Source organism: Orbicella faveolata, unplaced genomic scaffold (assembly GCF_042242905.1).
Source record: "Orbicella faveolata isolate gen_17 unplaced genomic scaffold, um_ofav_v1 contig_35, whole genome shotgun sequence".
Lineage (NCBI taxonomy): Eukaryota > Metazoa > Cnidaria > Anthozoa > Scleractinia > Merulinidae > Orbicella > Orbicella faveolata.
Genome location: NW_028301564.1, coordinates 22,500,001 through 22,520,126, shown reverse-complemented (window position 1 = coordinate 22,520,126; position 20,126 = coordinate 22,500,001). Strand labels below are relative to the sequence as shown.

General features: G+C 39.0%; 1 long non-coding RNA gene and 9 other non-coding genes across 10 annotated transcripts in view; 4 read left to right on the top strand and 6 right to left on the bottom strand.

The window, feature by feature from the left end:
* The window catches only part of LOC149103774 (uncharacterized), a 248,417-nt gene that overhangs the window by 59,212 nt on the left and 169,079 nt on the right, over positions 1 to 20,126 (top strand). The window lies entirely within an intron of this gene.
* On the bottom strand, positions 2,147 to 2,219 carry Trnav-aac (transfer RNA valine (anticodon AAC)). The gene has a single exon. It is a non-coding gene; the product is annotated as a tRNA-Val (tRNA).
* On the bottom strand, positions 3,667 to 3,740 carry Trnat-cgu (transfer RNA threonine (anticodon CGU)). Its single transcript has one exon. It is a non-coding gene; the product is annotated as a tRNA-Thr (tRNA).
* On the top strand, positions 4,809 to 4,882 carry Trnan-guu (transfer RNA asparagine (anticodon GUU)). The gene has a single exon. It is a non-coding gene; the product is annotated as a tRNA-Asn (tRNA).
* On the bottom strand, positions 7,949 to 8,021 carry Trnav-aac (transfer RNA valine (anticodon AAC)). The gene has a single exon. It is a non-coding gene; the product is annotated as a tRNA-Val (tRNA).
* Trnat-agu (transfer RNA threonine (anticodon AGU)) lies at positions 8,996 to 9,069 on the bottom strand. The gene has a single exon. It is a non-coding gene; the product is annotated as a tRNA-Thr (tRNA).
* Positions 13,222 to 13,294, bottom strand: Trnav-aac (transfer RNA valine (anticodon AAC)). Its single transcript has one exon. It is a non-coding gene; the product is annotated as a tRNA-Val (tRNA).
* On the bottom strand, positions 14,268 to 14,341 carry Trnat-agu (transfer RNA threonine (anticodon AGU)). The gene has a single exon. It is a non-coding gene; the product is annotated as a tRNA-Thr (tRNA).
* Trnad-guc (transfer RNA aspartic acid (anticodon GUC)) lies at positions 15,280 to 15,351 on the top strand. The gene has a single exon. It is a non-coding gene; the product is annotated as a tRNA-Asp (tRNA).
* Trnav-cac (transfer RNA valine (anticodon CAC)) lies at positions 19,509 to 19,581 on the top strand. The gene has a single exon. It is a non-coding gene; the product is annotated as a tRNA-Val (tRNA).

Below are 20,126 nucleotides of genomic sequence, written 5' to 3'. Positions count from 1 at the left end.
TTATTAATGCAAATCTGGCATGTTCCTCTGGAGACCGGGGTTCGATTCCTCGCCGGTGAGGATGGAAATATATTTTGATCTGATATATGTACTTTTTCTTCTCTTACCTTTTTTGTTAGTTTGTTTGTTTTGGGTAAAATGCCTCAGAACACTCTTCTGATTTCTATATGTTTAAGATTCAGACGGCATCATATTGTTAGAAAATAAATTACCTGGAATAAAGCAAGATGCCATAAACAGTTCAAGTGAGAAAAAAGCAACAACAACAGCAACAATAACAACTAAAACAACAACAACAACAACAAGAACAATAACATGACAATTATGAAAAACTAGAGGTGAAAGAAAGACGGAAAGGATAAAAGAAGGACATAGCTTTCTCCAGCTGGGCTTGAAAAACCCTTCATCCTCGTTGTTTTACAACTAAAATTTGTCTAGACACTACCTATGAAGAAATACACAACTGTGTAGATACAGAGGCCTGAACGTCAACAGGGTCCTCATGGGAGATTATTGCAATGACGTATGGTTCAAGCAGTAGTTTATAGAATTTGCTTAACAAAATGATTGATAAACGCCGTGAAATAGGAAAGGTTTAATTTACATTAATATCAGAGAAAAATAAGTGTATGATGAGAGTGGGAGAGACAGAAATGGAGCTAATTTTACGGGAGTTCTGCGTAACTTGGAGCCACAATCGTAAACAATTTAAATGAAAAATTAAAACCACCCCTTCCCATTTCAATGATGGAAAAAATGGAGTCGATCATTATTTTAGTGGGGGGGGGGGGGGGGGGGGAGGTTATTTCTTATTTTATTCTGTCCAAGATTATCTTAGACAGTTTAAATGAAAAATTAAGACCACCCGGCCCCCAATATGAATGATAGAAATAATGGCGACTTTTTGGTTTGGCGCTAGTTTATCATTGCTTTGTTATTGATCCTTCTGACCAAGATTGTAGGTGAAAACTAGCCTCAACGCTGACTAATGAAGTATAGTTCAAGCTCTGGTTTCAAGAAATGGTTAAGAACTCAGTGATTGATATAGCGCCTAGAAATTAGAAACGTTGAATTTACATTGATTTCGGAAAAAAGATTACAAACAAAACTGTGCGTCCCCGGGTGGGCTTGAACCACCAACCTTTCGGTTAACAGCCGAACGCACTAACCAGTTCAACCGTAGAACATCGGCAGGGGTCCATGATTTCAGATCCTCATGAATCTCGTCATGCATGAACACGGACACATTTACGAGAGCACTGTGAATTTAATTAGAGAAAGAACCATTGAATTATTTCTTCCTCTGCTACAACAACAATAATTCAGCTGAAGAAGTTCAGGCATAGCCATTTTTTATGGACAATTATGTCCAAGAGGGAAAGACGCAGTGAGGTTAACTCTATGTGAAAGTGCCTTTTTGATTTGATCTGTTAATCCGGATGAGAAAAATTTATATATCAATTGACCAACCGATCTCAAAAATAATAATAAAAACAAACATAAGGACGCGGATAAATTATTTCTAATCAAAAATATATTCAATCCTCCCCGGCGGGGAATCGAACCCCGGTCTCCCGCGTGACAGGCGGGGATACTCAGCACTATACTACCAAGGATTTGGGATGACAGCATTGGACAAGATGCCCTGTTCAATTTCGAACCACTGTTTCGAAAAAATTGGGGCTTTGCTGGTTTTGAAACAAACTCTACTCTAAAGAGTTCATTATCTATGAAGGAAAAAAGAGGTAACATTACATAAAAGATTGGAGCGAGAGAGAGAGTCATGTAGCTGTAATCAGTGTGTTAATGGAGAAATGGGCTATGGTCTTGCTTCCTGTATTCCAGGCGAATGAGTATTTTTACTCAGTCACCCATGCTCCCCAAGAAGTTATTGCACACACCGTGAAGAATAGTTTTGTCGAAGGTAGAGGTAAACTGCCATAAAAAGGAGCCTGCATGAAACGGGTGATGGGTTCTCAATTAGTTATCGGAAAAGGAGTTAATTCAGGGCTAGTCGTCTTCAATTTGGTAGACAATGCATTCGTTGAATCCAGAAGCGTATCATGGCCAGGAAAAATGAAACATTATGGTTGTAAGAAAATAGAGAAATTATTGAAATAAAGAGAAAAAAAATATATAAGAAGCCTGCTTCCGGCCGGGCTTGAACTGGCGACCCTCCGCGTGTTAGGCGGACGTGATAACCACTACACTACGGAAACCACTGACACACATCTTTCTCATTCTGGAAGCATTCGAGCCCCATTCGGATCCTGTCTCTCTTGAAGAACTACGTAATATACTGAACACCTCTGGCCGATGTATAGACCTGCTGCAAATGAATGACTCAGTAGATCGTTACGACAATCCGTCAATTCGCAGTGATACAATAGGTCGATAATCACTTGCCTGTGATTGAGCACGACCAAAACTATACATCCTCTGTTGTCTCAATAGTCTTCCATAAAACAGAGGGAGGGGAGGCGGGCGCTTATTTTCAATTTTGGCCGATAGAAGGGGAGCCAATTATTCGAAGGGGGCGCGTATTTGAGGGGAGGCGCTAATTCGTGGATTACGGTATTTAAATTTTGGGCAATATGCCTCTGAACGTTTTTCTGATAGCCGTCAGACGGTATCAGCGGCAGAAAATACTACTTGGAAACGGGCAGATAACATAAGCAGGTCATCAAAAGCGGGACAATTATAACTAACTTAAGAAAAAGAAAAAAAAAAAAAGAAAAAGAAAAGGAGAAAAAGAGAAGAGAACGAGAAACCATTTTCTAGTTTGGTAGGAGCGGAGTTTCATCCTCGTACTCTTGAAGCTACTTATGAGCCGTGGCAGTGTGAATGCGCAGCCGTAATGCAGAGATTTGGCGGAACGTCGTTAGAATCCTGTTACAGTAGTTCGTATAGTGTGATCGTCCGGGTGAGTGTAGTTCTGAAAAGAACTGTTGTTGGTGACTGAAGTCTCGACAACCTGAGCGGAAGTCATCTTCAGAGTCAAGTGAATAGTGTTTGTCAGTCGATGATCTTATAAGTCTGGTCCGTTGAACGTGATTGGTGAGTATAGCCATGATGGTATTGGCTAAACGACTCGTGTAAAGTTTGTCATCAGTCATTGGTGGGTTTCGATCCGTCTGTTGTTAGTCAAATAGGTCGGTTTTTGGTCCGTGTATTGTTAAGTCGGTCTGTTAGAAGTCCGTTTGTCGGTTTCGTTTCTGTCATGGATAAGTCGTTTGTAAGCCGCCGGTAGTTGTTGACATCTGTTAAGAGGCGTTTGTTCTAGGCTAGTGTACCAGCTTTCCAGAGTCGGTCGTTGAAAATAGTCTGTACTGTAGGTTAAGCACTGAGCAGAGTCCCAGTCAATGTTGTGGTTTGTCAGTTGATGATGTACAGCATTTACTGAATCCTGTTACAGTTCGAACAAAAACGAAATTTGTGAAGTACTATTTCCTTCTGAGACATACTTGGAGGGAATCATGGTATAGTTGTATTCATTATCTTGGACTGGATATTTGTTTTAATGGATACAACTACCATGATTCCTTGAACTCTTGTATCATAAAGAGAATGGGCCATTATAAACCTCTCACATTAAGAGTATGAAAAATGTTAGTAAAATTGGCAACTAAAACAAGATATCATGGTTGAAAAGAAGGATTAATTCAAAGGCACCGATGGGATTTGAACCCATGACCTCCGTTTTACGAGACAGGCGCTCTAACCAACTGAGCTACGGCGCCCTCCTTGAGGATACAATACAATACACTAAGGCAATAAAAATGTATTACACCTTAGTATAATAGAAGATTACAAGATAATTTTTGAAATAGCACCTCCCAGAATTAATGATTCGTATACACTTCTTCATGTGAGTATTTATTTATTCGAGAAAAGCTCTCAGGATACTTTATGCAGAGTGCCAAAGACTTCTATTGATAGGACCTCTTGCACCCAATTTGATTCAGAAAAAGCGGATGTTTATTGCATGAAAACCCCTAGGAGCCATGAATTAAACTACAAGGATTGACTACAATGTCCAAAATATCCAAAAAGAATTTTTTTTTTAATATATATATCCTTCTTTTATCAGAAAAGTTTCTCGTTTTAAGACTTTTCTCGACTCTCTTTTTGCGATAGTTTAAACAGCCCATCACCTGTCTTACGCATGTTAGTTTTATGGCAATTTAGCCTTTACCTTCTACAAAACTTTTCGTCGCGGACTGTGTAATAACTTCTTGGGTAGGATGGGTCACTCAGTGAAATATTGATTGGCCTGGGATACAAAAAGTAAGGTCATAACCCATTTCTCCATTAACACACTAATATAATTAAAGCTCCATGACTCTTTCTCTCGCTCCCATCCTTTATGTACTGTAACTTTTTTCTTAATAAGAAAGGAACTCTTGAGAGCAAAGTTAGTTTCAAACCAGCAAACCTCCATTTATTCTGAGTTTAAACAGGCATCTTGTTCACTATGTTTTACGCCAAATCCTCGTTAGTATAGTGGTGAGTATCCCCGCCTGTCACGCGGGAGACCGGGCTTCGATTCCCCGCCGGGGAGGATTAAATATATCATGGACTTGAAATAGTTTCTCGGCTTTTTTGTTTTTAGATTTTTGAAGTCGGTTGCTCAATTTTTGTTAAAAATAAATAAAAGTAATACCGTTATACTGATTGAAATACATTAAAACAATAACAACGAAAAACAAATCAAATCAAAAACGAACTTCTTCAGTTAAATTGTTGTTTTTATAGCAGAGGAGGATAATTCACTGATTCTTTTACAAATTCCCATCGATCTCATAGAGGTCTCCGTGGCGCAATCGGTTAGCGCGTTCGGCTGTTAACCGAAAGGTTGGTGGTTCAAGCCCACCCGGGGACGATTCAATCTCCTGTCATTCTTTTTTTTCCTAATAGAATACAACGATGCGGTAGGGATCTTTTTCCAATTTTATTATCAGTAGAACTAGAAGCTGTGAATCCACTTTCCTTTTTAATCCGTGTCTGCGCAAGCAAGTTGAAGTAGTGGATCAGATCGATGATGCAATTGAGGGTTGGTCGATGATCAGTTAACGTGCCATCGCAATTTTGCTGTTTTGCGGGCGCATATATGGTTTGACATCTCCTGGGCTACATGATATACTTGCGTGTAATACGAAGCTTAAGTAAAAGCTAGCTGTTTATCATAGTCTTGCTTGTTTAGCAAGATTTACTCAAAAAGTTCAAAAAGGGAATGAAAATGGAAAGAAAGAGAAAATGGAATTGAGAAAAATAAAGTTTGTTTGCGGTCGGGCTCGAACCGGCGACCTTCAGCGCGTTAGGCGGACGTGATAATCATACACTACGCAAACCACATGAAAATATCCTGTTGTTTTATTAGATGGCGTCCCGACATACAGATTGACAGATTAACAGACTTGTCTGACAGACCGACATACCGACAGATCGACAGCCCGACAGACCGAGAGACCGACAGACTAATTAATAGACTGACAGACTGAATGAAGGAATAAATGAAATAAGAAAACAGAGATACTCTCGTCGGTAATAATGAGGTGAGCATCCCCGCCTGTCATGCGGAAGACCGGGTGTCCATTCCCCCGCAGCGGAGGAAGGAATACATCAATACTTTAATCGGAAATATGTACTTTTTCTTCTCTTACTATTTTTGACAGACTGATTGAACGAATAAATGATTTTTTTTTACAATAAGCAACAGAGATACTCTCAAAAACAGCAGATATTAAATATTGGGGGAAGAAAAATAGTCCTGAGTTCAACGAATCAACTGGCAGATTCAAGGAGTTGAGTCTAGTTATTAATGCAAATCTGGCATGTTCCTCAGTAGCATAGTGGTGAGTTTCCCCGCCTGTCACGCGGGAGACTGGGGCTCGATGTACTTTTTCATTTACACTACATTTACTTTTCCATTTCTTACCTTTTTTGTTAGTTTGTTTCAGTTTCGGGTAAAATGCGTCAGAACGCTCTTTTGATTTCTATATGTTTAAGGTTCACACAATATCACTTTGGTAGAAAATAAATTACCTGGAATAAAGCAAGATACCATAAACAGTTCATGTGAAAAAACAAAAACAGCAATGACAACAACAACAACGGAAAGGAGAAAAAAAGGACATGGCTTTCTCCAGCTAGGCTTGAAAAACCATTCATTCTTGCAGTTTTACTGATCGTGAGTATTTTGGAGCTGCGGATGGGTCGTGGCGATGTGAATGTGCCCCGGTAAGCCCAGTATGAGCTGAGGGTTGCAAACCTAAAATGTTCTCTAGACACTACCTATGAAGAAATACACAACTGTGTAGTTACAGAGATACGCAGGTCAACATGGTCCTCATGGCAGATTATTGCAATGACGTATGGCTCTAGCAGTGGTTTAAAGAAATTGCTTAACAAAATGATTGATAAACAGCTTGAAATGGAAAACGTTTAATTTAAATTAATACCAGAAAAAATAAGGGTATGGTGAGAGTGGGAGACACAGAAATGGAGCCAATTTTACGGGAGTTTTGCTTAACTTGGAGCCAAAATCGTAAATAATTGAAATGAAAAATTAAAACCACCCCTTCCCCATTTCAATGACGGAAAAAATGGAGTCCATCATTGTTTCAGTAGGGAGATTTTATTTCTTATTTTATTCTGTTCAAGATTATCTTAGACAGTTTAAATGAAAGTTTAAGACCACCCGTCCCCCAATTTTAATGATGGAAAAAATGGCGCATCTCTGGTTTGGCGCCAGTACATCATTGCTTCATCATTGATGCTTCTGACCAAGATTGTAGGTGAAAACTAGTCTCAACACTGACTAATGAAGTATTGTTCAAGCCGTGGGGTTAAGAAATGGTTAAGAACTCAATGATTAATATAGTGTCTAGAAATTGGAAACGTTTAATTTACATTGATTTCGGAAAAAAGATTATAAAGCAAAACTGTGCGTCCCCGGGTGAGCTTGAACCATCAACCTTTCGGTTAACAGCCGAGCGCGCTAATTGATTGCGTTACGGAGACATTCTTGAGAGCACTGTGAATTCAGTTAGAAAAAGAACCATTGAATTATTTCTTCCTCTGCTATAAAAAGAATAATTCAACTGAAGAAGTGCAGGCATAGCCATTTTTCTTGGACAATTATGTCCAAGAGGGAAAGGCCCAGTGACGGTAACCCTATGTGAAAGTTCCTTTTTGATTTGATCTGTTAATCAGGATGAGAAAATTTTATATATTAATTGAACAAGTATCTCAAAAATAATGATAAAAAGAAATATAAAGACACGGAGAAATTATTTCTAATCAAAAATATATTCAATCCTCCCAGGCGGGGAATCGAACCCCGGTCTCCCGCGTGACAGGCGGGGATACTCACCACTATACTACCGAGGATTTGGAATGGCAGCATTGGACAAGATGCCCTGTTCAATTTCGAACCACTGTTTCGAAAAAATTGGGGGTTTTCTAGTTTTGAAACAAACTCTGCTCTAAAGAGTTCATTATCTATGAAGGAAAAAAAGAGGTAACATTACATAAAAGATTGAAGCGAGAGAAAGTGTCATATAGCTTTAATCAGTGTGTTACTGGAGAGATGGGCTATGGCCTTATATCCCGTATTCCAAGCGAATTAGTATTTTCACTCAGTCACCCATGCTCCCCAAGAATTTATTACACAGTCCGTGACAAATAGTATTGTCGAAGGTAGAGGTAGACTGCCATAAAAAAGAGCCTGCATAAAACGGGTGATGGGTTCTCAATTAGTTATCGGAAAAGGAGTGAGCAAAGTCTTGTAACCAGAAACGTTAATTGAGGGTTAGTCGTCTTCAATTTGGTAGAAAAAGCATTCGCTGAATACAAAAGCGTACCAGGACCAGGAAAAATGGAACATCGTGGTTGTAAGAAAATAGAGAAGTTAGTGAAATAAAGAGAAAAAAAAATATAACAAGCCTGTTTCCGGCCGGGCTGGAACCGGCGACCTTCCGCGTGTTAGGCGGAAGTGATAACCACTACACTACGGAAACCACTGACACACATCGTTTTCATTTTGGAAGCATTCGAGCCTCATTCGGATCCTGCCTCTCTTGAAGAACTACGTGATATAACACCTTTGGTCGATCTATAGACCTGCTGCACAAGGTGTGTTGAGCTTTAAGGAATGAATCAGTAGATCTTCATTACTATCCGTTACGACAATCCGTCAATTCGCAGTGATTGAATGAGTCGATAATCACTTGCTTGTGATTGGGCACGGCAAAAACTATACATTCTCTGTTGTCTCAATAGTCTTCCATAAAACAGAGGGAGGGGAGGCGGGTGCTTATTTTCAATTTTGGCCGATAGAAGGGGAGCCAATTATTCGAAGGGGGCGCTTATTTGAGGGGAGGCGCTAATTGGTGGATTTACGGTATTTAAATTTTGGGCAATATGCCTCTGAACGTTTTTCTGATAGCCGTCAGACGATATCACCGGCAGAAAATACTACTTGGAAAACGAGAAGATAACATAAGCAGGTCATCAAAAGCGGGACAATTATAACTAACTAAAGAAAAAGAAAAAAAGAAAAAGAAGAAAAGAAAAAGAGAAGAGAACGACAAACCATTTTCTAGTTTGGCAGGAGCGGAGTATCATCCTCGTACTCTTGAAGCTACGGATGGGCCATGGCAGTGTGAATGCGCAGCCGGAATGCAGAGATTTGGCGGAACGTCGTTAGAATGCCCCCTTTAATCGGCATTTTTGTACTGTTACAGTTCAAACAAAAACGAAATTTGTGAAGTGCTAATTCCTTCTGAGACATGCTTGCAGGGAATCATGGTAGTTGTATTCATCATCTTGGACTGGATATTTGTTTTAATGGATACAACTACCATGATTCCTTGAACTCTTGTCTCAGAAAAAGAATGGGCCATTATAAACCTCTCACATTAAGAGTATGAAAAATGTTAGTAAAATTGGCAACTAAAACAAGATTTCAGGGTTGAAAAGAAGGATTAAATCAAGGCACCGATGGGATTTGAACCCACGACCTCCTGTTTACTAGACAGGCGCTCTAGCCAACTGAGCTACGGCGCCCTCCTCGAGTAAACAGAACAATATACTAAGGCAATAATAATGTGTTATACCTTAGTATAATAGGAGATTACAAGATAATTTTTCAAATAGCACCTCCCAGAGTTAATAATTCGTATACACTTCTCCATGTGAGTATGTTATTTATTCGAGAAAAGCTCGTAGGACACTTCTAATAACAGGACCTCTTGCACCTAATTTGATTCAGGAAAAGCGGTTGTTTATTGCATCAAAACCGCTAGGAACCAAACTAATGAAGCCGACCCAGGTATTATCCGTTATGAATTAAACTACAAGGATTGACTACAATGTCCAAAATATCCAAAAAGAATTTTTTTAAAAATATATATATATCCTTCTTTTATCAGAAAAGTTGCTCGTTTTGAGACGAGAAACTTTAAATTTTATTTAAACAAGGGCATCTAATTAGCTTGCTATATTTTTGCCCTTTTCCATTTCTCCTCTTACTTGTCTACTTTATATTTATGTTTGTAATTTTAGAATGGAATAAATAAATAAAATGAAATGAAATGAAATGACTTTTCTCGACCCTCTTTTTGCGATAGTTTAAACAGCCCATCACCTGTCTTACGCAAGTTAGTTTTATGGCATTTTAGCCTTTACCTTCTACAAAGCTTTCCGTCACGGACTGTGTAATAACTTCTTGGGTAGGATGGGTCACTAAGTGAAAATATTGATTGGCCTGGGATACAAAAAGTAAGGTCATAACCCATTTCTCCATTAACACACTAATATAATTAAAGCTCCATGACTCTTTCTCTCGCTCCCATCCTTTATGTACTGTAACTTTTTTCTTAATAAGAAAGGAACTCTTGAGAGCAAAGTTAGTTTCAAACCAGCAAACCTCCATTTATTCTGGGTTCAAACAGGCATCTTGTTCACAATGTTTTATGCCAAATCCTCGGTAGTATAGTGGTGAGTATCCCCGCCTGTCACGCGGGAGACCGGGCTTCGATTCCCCGCCGGGGAGGATTAAATATATTTTTGACTTGAACTAGTTTCTCGGTTTTTTGTTTTTAGATTTTTGTAGGCGGTTGCTTAATTTCTGTCAAGAATAAATAAAAGCAATACCGTTATACTGATTAAAATACAATAATACAATAACAACGAGAAACAAATCAAATCAAAAACAAACTTCTTCAGTTAAGTTGTTGTTTTTATAGCAGAGGAGGATAATTCACTGATTCTTTTACGAATTCCCATCGATCTCATAGAGGTCTTCGTGGCGCAATCGGTTAGCGCGTTCGGCTGTTAACCGAAAGGTTGGTGGCCCACCCGGAGACGATTCAATCTCCTGTCATTCTTTTTTTTCCTAATAGAATACAACGATGCTGGAGGGATCTTTTTCCAATTTTATCATCAGTAGAACTAGAAGCTGTGAATCCACTTTCCTTTTTAATCCGTGACGGCGTAAGCAAGTTGAAGTAGTGGATCAGATCGATGATGCAATTGAGGGTTGGTCGATGATCAGTTAACGTGCTATCGCAATTTTGCTGTTTTGCGGGCGCATATATGGTTTGACATCTCCTGGGCTACATGATATTTTTAACTGCGTCTTATGTGAGTGTAATACGAAGCTTAAGTAAAAGCTAGCTGTTTATCATAGTCTTGCTTGTTTAGCAAGATTTACTCAAAAAGTTCAAAAAGGGAATGAAAATGGAAAGAAAGAGAAAATGGAATTGAGAAAAATAAAGTTTGTTTGCGGTCGGGCTCCAACCGGCGACCTTCAGCGCGTTAGGCGGACGTGATAACCATACACTACGCAAACCACATGAAAAAATCCGGTTGTTTTATTAGATGGCGTTCCGACATACAGACTGACAGATTAACAGACTTGTCTGACAGACCGACATACCGACAGATCGACAGACCGACAGACCGAGAGACCGACAGACTAATTAATAGACTGACAGACTGAATGAACGAATAAATGATTTTTTTTACAATAAGCAACAGAGATACTCTCAAAAACAGCAGATATTAAATATTGGGGGAAGAAAAATAGTCCTGAGTTCAACGAATCAACTGGCAGATTCAAGGAGTTGAGTCTAGTTATTAACGCAAATCTGGCATGTTCTTCGGTAGCATAGTGGTGAGTATCCCCGCCTGTCACGCGGGAGACTGGTGTTCGATGTACTTTATATGTACTTTTTCATTTACACTATATGTACTTTTCCATTTCTTACCTTTTTTGTTAGTTTGTTTCAGTTTCGGGTAAAATGCGTCAGAACGCTATTCTGATTTCTATATGTTTAAGGTTCACACAATATCACTTTGGTAGAAAATAAATTACCTGGAATAAAGCAAGATACCATAAACAGGTCATGTGAAAAAACAAAAACAGCAATGACAACAACAACAACGGAAAGGAGAAAAAAAGGACATAGCTTTCTCCAGCTAGGCTTGAAAAACCATTCATTCTTGCAGTTTTACTGATCGTGAGTATTTTGGAGCTGCGGATGGGTCGTGGTGATGTGAATGTACCCCAGTAAGCCCAGTATGAGCTGAGGGTTGCAAACCTAAAATGTTCTCTAGACACTACCTATGAAGAAATACACAACTGTGTAGTTACAGAGATACGCAGGTCAACATGGTCCTCATGGCAGATTATTGCAATGACGTATGGCTCTAGCAGTGGTTTAAAGAAATTGCTTAACAAAATGATTGATAAACAGCTTGAAATGGAAAACGTTTAATTTAAATTAATACCAGAAAAAATAAGGGTATGGTGAGAGTGGGAGACACAGAAATGGAGCCAATTTTACGGGAGTTTTGCTTAACTTGGAGCCAAAATCGTAAATAATTGAAATGAAAAATTAAAACCACCCCTTCCCCATTTCAATGACGGAAAAAATGGAGTCCATCATTGTTTCAGTAGGGAGATTTTATTTCTTATTTTATTCTGTTCAAGATTATCTTAGACAGTTTAAATGAAAGTTTAAGACCACCCGTCCCCCAATTTTAATGATGGAAAAAATGGCGCATCTCTGGTTTGGCGCCAGTACATCATTGCTTCATCATTGATGCTTCTGACCAAGATTGTAGGTGAAAACTAGTCTCAACACTGACTAATGAAGTATTGTTCAAGTGGTGGGGTTAAGAAATGGTTAAGAACTCAATGATAAATATAGTGCCTAGAAATTGGAAACGTTTAATTTACATTGATTTCGGAAAAAAAGATTATAAAGCAAAACTGTGCGTCCCCGGGTGAGCTTGAACCAACAACCTTTCGGTTAACAGCCGAGCGCGATAATTGATTGCGCTACGGAGACATTTTTGAGATCACTGTGAATTCAGTTAGAAATAGAACCATTGAATTATTTCTTCCTCTGCTATAACAAGAATAATTCAACTGAAGAAGTGCAGACCAGTGACGGTAACCCTATGTGAAAGTTCCTTTTTGATTTGATCTGTTAATCAGGATGAGAAAATTTTATATATTAATCGACCAACTGATCTCAAAAATAATGATAAAAAGAAATATAAAGACACGGAGAAATTATTTCTAATCAAAAATATATTCAATCCTCCCAGGCGGGGAATCGAACCCCGGTCTCCCGCGTGACAGGCGGGGATACTCACCACTATACTACCGAGGATTTGGGATGACAGCATTGGACAAGATGCCCTGTTCAATTTCGAACCACTGTTTCGAAAAAATTGGGGGTTTTCTAGTTTTGAAACAAACTCTGCTCTAAAGAGTTCATTATCTGTGAAGGAAAAAAAGAGGTAACACTACATAAAAGATTGAAGGGAGAGAAAGTGTCATATAGCTTTAATCAGTGTGTTACTGGAGAGATGGGCTATGGCCTTATATCCCGTATTCCAGGCGAATTAGTATTTTCACTCAGTCACCCATGCTCCCCAAGAAGTTATTATACAGTCCGTGACGAATAGTCTTGTCGAAGGTAGAGGTAAACTGCCATAAAAAAGAGCCTGCATAAAACGGGTAATGGGTTCTCAATCAGTTATCGGAAAAGGAGTGAGAAAAGTCTTGCAACCAGAAACGTTAATTGAGGGTTAGTCGTCTTCAATTTGGTAGAAAAAGCATTCGTTGAATACAAAAGCGTACAAGCGTGGTTGTAAGAAAATAGAGAAGTTAGTGAAATAAAGAGAAAAAAAATATGACAAGCCTGTTTCCGGCCGGGCTGGAACCGGCGACCTTCCGCGTGTTAGGCGGAAGTGATAACCACTACACTACGGAAACCACTGACACATCGTTTTCATTTTGGAAGCATTCGAGCCTCATTCGGATCCTGCCTCTCTTGAAGAACTACGTGATATAACACCTTTGGTCGATCTATAGACCTGCTGCACAAGGTGTGTTGAGCTTTAAGGAATGAATCAGTAGATCTTCATTACTATCCGTTACGACAATCCGTCAATTCGCAGTGATTGAATGAGTTGATAATCACTTGCTTGTGATTGGGTACGGCAAAAATTATACATTCTCTGTTGTCTCAATAGTCTTCCATAAAACAGAGGGAGGGGAGGCGGGTGCTTATTTTCAATTTTGGCCGATAGAAGGGGAGCCAATTATTCGAAGGGGGCGCTTATTTGAGGGAGGCGCTAATTGGTGGATTTACGGTATTTAAATTTTGGGCAATATGCCTCTGAACGTTTTTCTGATAGCCGTCAGACGATATCACCGGCAGAAAATACTACTTGGAAAACGGGAAGATAACATAAGCAGGTCATCAAAAGCGGGACAATTATAACGAACTAAAGAATAAGAAAAAAAATGAAAAAGGAAAGGAAAAAAAGAGAAGAGAACGAGAAACCATTTTCTAGTTTGGCAGGAGCGGAGTATCATCCTCGTACTCTTGAAGCTACGGATGGGCCATGGCAGTGTGAATGCGCAGCCGGAATGTAGAGATTTGGCGGAACGTCGTTAGAATGCCCCCTTTAATCGGCATTTTTGTACTGTTACAGTTCAAACAAAAACGAAATTTGTGAAGTACTAATTCCTTCTGAGACATGCTTGCAGGGAATCATGGTAGTCGTATTCATAATCTTTGACTGGATATTTGTTTTAATGGATACAACTACCATGATTCCTTGAACTCTTGTCTCAGAAAAAGAATGGGCCATTATAAACCTCTCACATTAAGAGTATGAAAAATGTTGGTAAAATTGGCAACTAAAACAAGATATCATAGTTGAAAAGAAGGATTAATTTAAGGCACCGATGGGATTTGAACCCATGACCTCCTGTTTACTAGACGGGCGCTCTAACCAACTGAGCTACGGCGCCCTCCTTGAGTAAACAAGACAATATACTAAGGCAATAATAATGTGTTATACCTTAGTATAATAGGAGATTACAAGATGATTTTTCAAATAGCACCTCCCAGAGTTAATAATTCGTATACACTTCTCCATGTGAGTATTTTATTTATTCGAGAAAAGCTCTTAGGACACTTCTAATAATAGGACCTCCTGCTCCCAATTTGATTCAGGAAAAGAGGCTGTTTATTGCAGTAGTCCAGCACCTCTTCCAGACCTGTATTTTGATTCGTTCTCTTATCCCGCAGCTGCTATTGTTTTCGGTGACATGGCTATTGTGTCATTATGCCTTCTATTGTTTTTTTTAGCCAATCCCAGAACCTGTCTGGAAAGGTGCAGGCTTGCCCGTTTATTGGATCAAAAACCCCTAGGAGCCAAACTAATGAAGCCGACCTAGGTATTATCCGTTATGAATTAAACTACAAGGATTGACTACAACGTCCAAAATATCCAAAAATAATTTTTTTCTAAAAATATATATATCCTTCTTTTATCAAAAAAATTTCCCGTTTGAAGACTTTTCTCGACCCTCTTTTTGGGATAGTTTAAACAGCCAATCACCTGTCTTACGCATGTTAGTTTCATGGCATTTTAGCCTTTACCTTCTACAAAGCTTTTCGTCACGGACTGTGTAATAACTTCTTGGGTAGGATGGGTCACTCAGTGAAATATTGATTGGCCTGGGATACAAAAAGTAAGGTCATAACCCATTTCTCCATTAACACACTAATATAATTAAAGCTCCATGACTCTTTCTCTCGCTCCCATCCTTTATGTAATGTAACTTTTCTCTTAATAAGAAAGGAACTCTTGAGAGCAAAGTTAGTTTCAAACCAGCAAACCTCCATTTATTTCGAAACATTCTGGGTTTAAACAGGCATCTTGTTCACAATGTTTTACGCCAAATCCTCGGTAGTATAGTGGTGAGTATCCCCGCCTGTCACGCGGGAGACCGGGGTTCGATTCCCCGCCGGGGAGGATTAAATATATTTTTGACTTGAACTAGTTTCTCGCTTTTTTTTGTTGTTAGATTTTTGTAGTCGGTTGCTCAATTTTTGTTAAAAATCAATAAAAGTAATGCCGTTATACTGATTAAAATACAACAAAACAATAACAACGAAAAACAAATCAAATCAAAAACAAACTTCTTCAGTTAAGTTGTTGTTTTTATAGCAGAGGAGGATAATTCACTGATTCTTTGACTAATTCCCATCGATCTCATAGAGGTGTCCGTGGCGCAATCGGTTAGCGCGTTCGGCTGGTAACCGAAAGGTTGGTGGTTCAAGCCCTCCTGGGGACGATTCAATCACCTGTATGTTTTTTTTTTCCTAATAGATTAGAACGATGCGGTAGGGATCTTTTTCCAATTTTATCATCAGTAGAACTAGAAGTTATATATCCACTTTCCTTTTTAATCCGTGACTGCGTAAGCAAGTTGAAGTAGTGGATCAGATCGATGATGCAATTTAGGGTTGGTCGATGATCAGTTAACGCAGATCCACGTTCATGTCGGGGGTTCTCGCGTGGATGTTGTCACGTTGCGTGATCAAATGGCGAGAGTTGCGAGATTCTCCTGCAGATTTTTCACAGCGATGGCAGGGAATAAGGCAAGGAATAAGATCCAAGGCTCTTATATGTAGTTTTATTCTCTGAGCTGAGCGCCTAAAAAGTTAAACCTTTTTCGAGCAAAGTCAAGTTTCACTTTCGCAGAGCAATGGTGGTCCCGCTGTTCTTCGTATTAAAATCGTGGGTACAAACATTGCCTTTCAGACAATCAAAAACAAATAAACAAGCCTTTTTCTTTAAAAAATTGTCAATTGTGTATAGGCGGAGTTCAGCGATTGGGGCGAAAACCAAACTGATGTTCAGAGAGAAAAGCGTTGAATTCGAGATGTTTCATAAATTGTTTGTGCACCATTATCTCTAAAATCTTCGACAGAGTAGGGAGTATTGATATTGGTCTATAGTTATCAATTTCTGCCATGGAACCAGACTTAAAGATGGGAATCACCTTGGCCATTTTCCATTCCGTAGGGACTACTCCAGTTTCGAGGGATGAGTTAATTATAAATGTTAAAAAGGCTTTGCGATGACTCCTGCTGCATCTTTAAGTAATCCAGGAGGGAGACTATCTAAACCAGTCGCTTTCTTCCGTTTAAGATTTTTCAGCTCGGTGAGAATCTCTTCTTCTTTCACAGCTCTAAAAAGGAATTTCTCTTTTACTTGTGCGAGTCTCATTCCGCTAGGGTTGCTCCAAACAAGGTCTCGAAGCAGAAACGACTTCTTTTTCAGTTTGACGGCAACATTAGTAAAGTAGTCGCAGAAACTCTCAGCAATGGATGTCTTATCAGTTGTCTTCGTTCCGTTTATCTGAAAAGCTGATCCTTGCTCTGAGGGTAACTTCGTTGGGTACAGCTTTTTAATGGCAGACCAAAATTCATCAGGAGAGTCGGCACTGTCTCTGAGAATATCTTGATGATATTTACGCTTACATCTTTTAATAAGGCCTGTCACTCTGTTACGCTGACATTTGTATGTAGACCAGTCATGTTCACAGTTGGTCCTGCGAGCTTTCCTGAGTAAACCATTCCTCAGGTTCATTTCCCGTTTGACCTCTTGAGTTAACCATGGACAGAGTCGCCCTTTGACCTTCTTTTCAAGGAGCGGCGTATGTTAATCGATACATTGCTGTAAAATGTCCTTTAAGATACTCCAAGCAGCATTGACGCATGACGATGCAAAGACTTGCTTAAAGTTCACAGATTCAAGTTCTTTGCAAAATAACTTCGGATCGTAATTTGCAAAACTTCGACAGGTGATGATTCTGGGATGATTGTTCACATTGTTTGCTTTGCGAGAACAGCAGATCAATCCATGATCGCTCAAGCCAGCCAAGATTACTTTCACAGAATTTATTTTCTCGGTTTCATTACTGCAAATGATATCAATCAAGGTCTTAGATTCGCGCGTAATTCTCGTGGGGGTTCAAATAAGCTGTTTCAGTCCAAAAGAGGCTAAGATCGGTTTAATTTCTTTGTGGTCCGATGGCACCAGGTAGTTGCAGTTTATATCACCAGTAAGAATACATTCTTTGTCTTCTGATGACACTGTCAAAAGCATTGATTCAAATTTGCAATTGAAATCTGCACTAAGATGTTTTGAAGAATCTGGAGGACGGTAAACAATTCCAATAAGAAAACTTTTGGTTTTTGGAAATAAAATCTCAATCCGGATGCATTCTATGTCCTCATCTTCCAGATCCATTCGTCTGTGGAAGGACACAGACGTGGAGATATAAACTCCAACGCCTCCACCTTTACCTGAACTCCTAGACTTTCCAATAAGCGTGTATCCCTCAATTTGTGCTTCAACCTCATTGTCAGCAGAGAGATGAGTTTCACTTAGCGAGAAAACGTGTAGATCCTTAAAACCATCCAAGATTTGACAGATGGTATGTTTATTTGTTAACAGACCTCTGATGTTTTGGTGTGGAATTTTAAGGCCTTTCTTCGAAGAAAATTCACGTAGTTCGGGAATATCATACTGCACGGTGAAGGAAAACAAAGGATCCGATCCTATTCCCTGGCTAAAAACACGCCACAATCAGTTGAGCAACAGTTGAAGAAAAACGCTTCATCTGGTTCCTAAAATTGTCAATGAAAAATTCGCTTCTTCGAATGAATGAAAGTGTAGGCAAACAAAGTCAAAATACACAATGAAAATGTAGACAAAAAAAGTCAAGTTTTAGGAAACATCTTAGCGTGACAAAAGTCAAAGGCTCGAAGAAGGATTTGTATTGTTCAGAATGATGTTCACATAGCCAAAACGTTAGCAAAAGGAACTCGCAGCCAAACTCGACGAAATTTTGCAGCTGAAATGAAACTGCACACGTTATGTTATTTACGCACGGCCGTACGTAAATTTAACAAATTGAAGTCAATTTGTTTTTTACAATAACAAATTGCGAAATTGTCCCGCCCTCGCTCGTTGACGCACCGCATAAATTGTAAATTCATTTTGTCTGTCCGCTTATTGAGAATGAAAATTAGCCAATGAGCGCGCGAGAATTTCTGCAGTTATTGTAAAAAGAGATTTTAACCATGATGTCTCAATAGGAATTAGATGGAGGCGCACACACTATGTTATAATGAATGTTTCCCGTTTCAAGACTTACCATCAATCTTTCTCTTAACCATTTCTTTAAAACAATAAATTTGCACCGCATTCTCCTGTTTTCTACCTATTCCTAGCTTAAGCGAAACTAACGCCTGCAAAATAAGCTTTATTCCTCTCTTCTCCACTCTCACCATACAAATAATGTAATAAAAAGAAAGTTATAGCATGACGACTTTTGCAATAATACGGTGCACCGTTTTTAAGAACAGAGAAAATGAACTATTCTTAGCTTTATTCCATCTGTAGAGGAAGCAAAGTGACCGCGCCGGCTGAACTTTAAACGTTTATAACCTCTTTGATTATATGTAAGTTAAAGCAGCCATGGAATGGAAACAAGTTGGTGTCAAACGGTACTGTACTTGAAGTTTGATGTTTCTCTAACAACTGCATTTTTCCAAATTGAGTCTGGAAATGAATATACGTTTTTGGTTTGGGTGGTTCGCTTTCCCATCACACTTCATGTGATATTCTCTAGAGAATTGTTCTTTTATCCAATTATTAATTTTTATATCTATATATATACGTTACTATTTAAAACTTCAAAAGTAAGAATTCTCAAGAGTGTCATTACGTGTTCTGAAACTGGACTACAAACCGTCAAAGCTAAAACAGGTCTTTTCACTTGTCCTTATTCATGTTTTTCTTAAACTTGGTTAATTAGTTTTAAGTCGTTTTTGGAAGCTTTCTGACGTTTTTAAAATATGAAAATAGTCAAGACAGTGCAGCTAAAATGGCGGCTGATCGGATATTCTGACGTAATTATCACGTGATATGACATAAGTGTGTTCTTTTGCTTTCCTGAAGGGAAACAATTTTAGGCTTACTATATACTCTCTAAGCCACATTATCATTGCTGGAATATTCTTAAGGTTCTTACCTGGGTCAGACTTGGCCCAACCTCGGCTGCGGAAGGTCAAATATATCCCGGTCTGAATAGGGTGAAGGTATTGTACGACCTGGTTTCCGTAGTGTAGTGGTTATCACGTCCGCCTCACACGCGGAAGGTCGCCGGTTCAAGCCCGGCCGGAAACAGGCTTCCTATATTTTTTTCCCCTCTTTTGACCAACTTCTTTATTCTCTCACAACTACGATGTTTTATTTTTCCTGGTTGTGGCACGCCACTGTTTTCAAATAATACATTTTCTATGAAATTTAAGACGTCTAACCCTCCAACGTATTGAAAGATATTAGCAAACTGCTTGGAGGCTTTTCTTGTCTCTACATTTAAAAGTTTATAGTGCAAGTTGATGGCGTGGCATAGAGGTCATAACAGTGTTGGAAGGAGAGTGGTTATGATTTCTGTGTTCCAATCAGGATATAAGAATTAGATTTTCTGATTTTTCATGAAAAGGTTACCATCTATTCCCAGAATATCTATAAGGTAAAAATAAATTGTTTTAGTACAGTTGTCATAACTTATGACGACTGTATATTTTGTTTACTGGTAAACGTATATTTTTACAAATGAGAAGGAATTTACCTCCTCAAACATAAGGCGGACCTCAGCCCATAGAGACCTGGGTCCATAAGGTTACTTATCGCTCATCTCTAGTCAAGTGACACCTAGAACCAAAGAG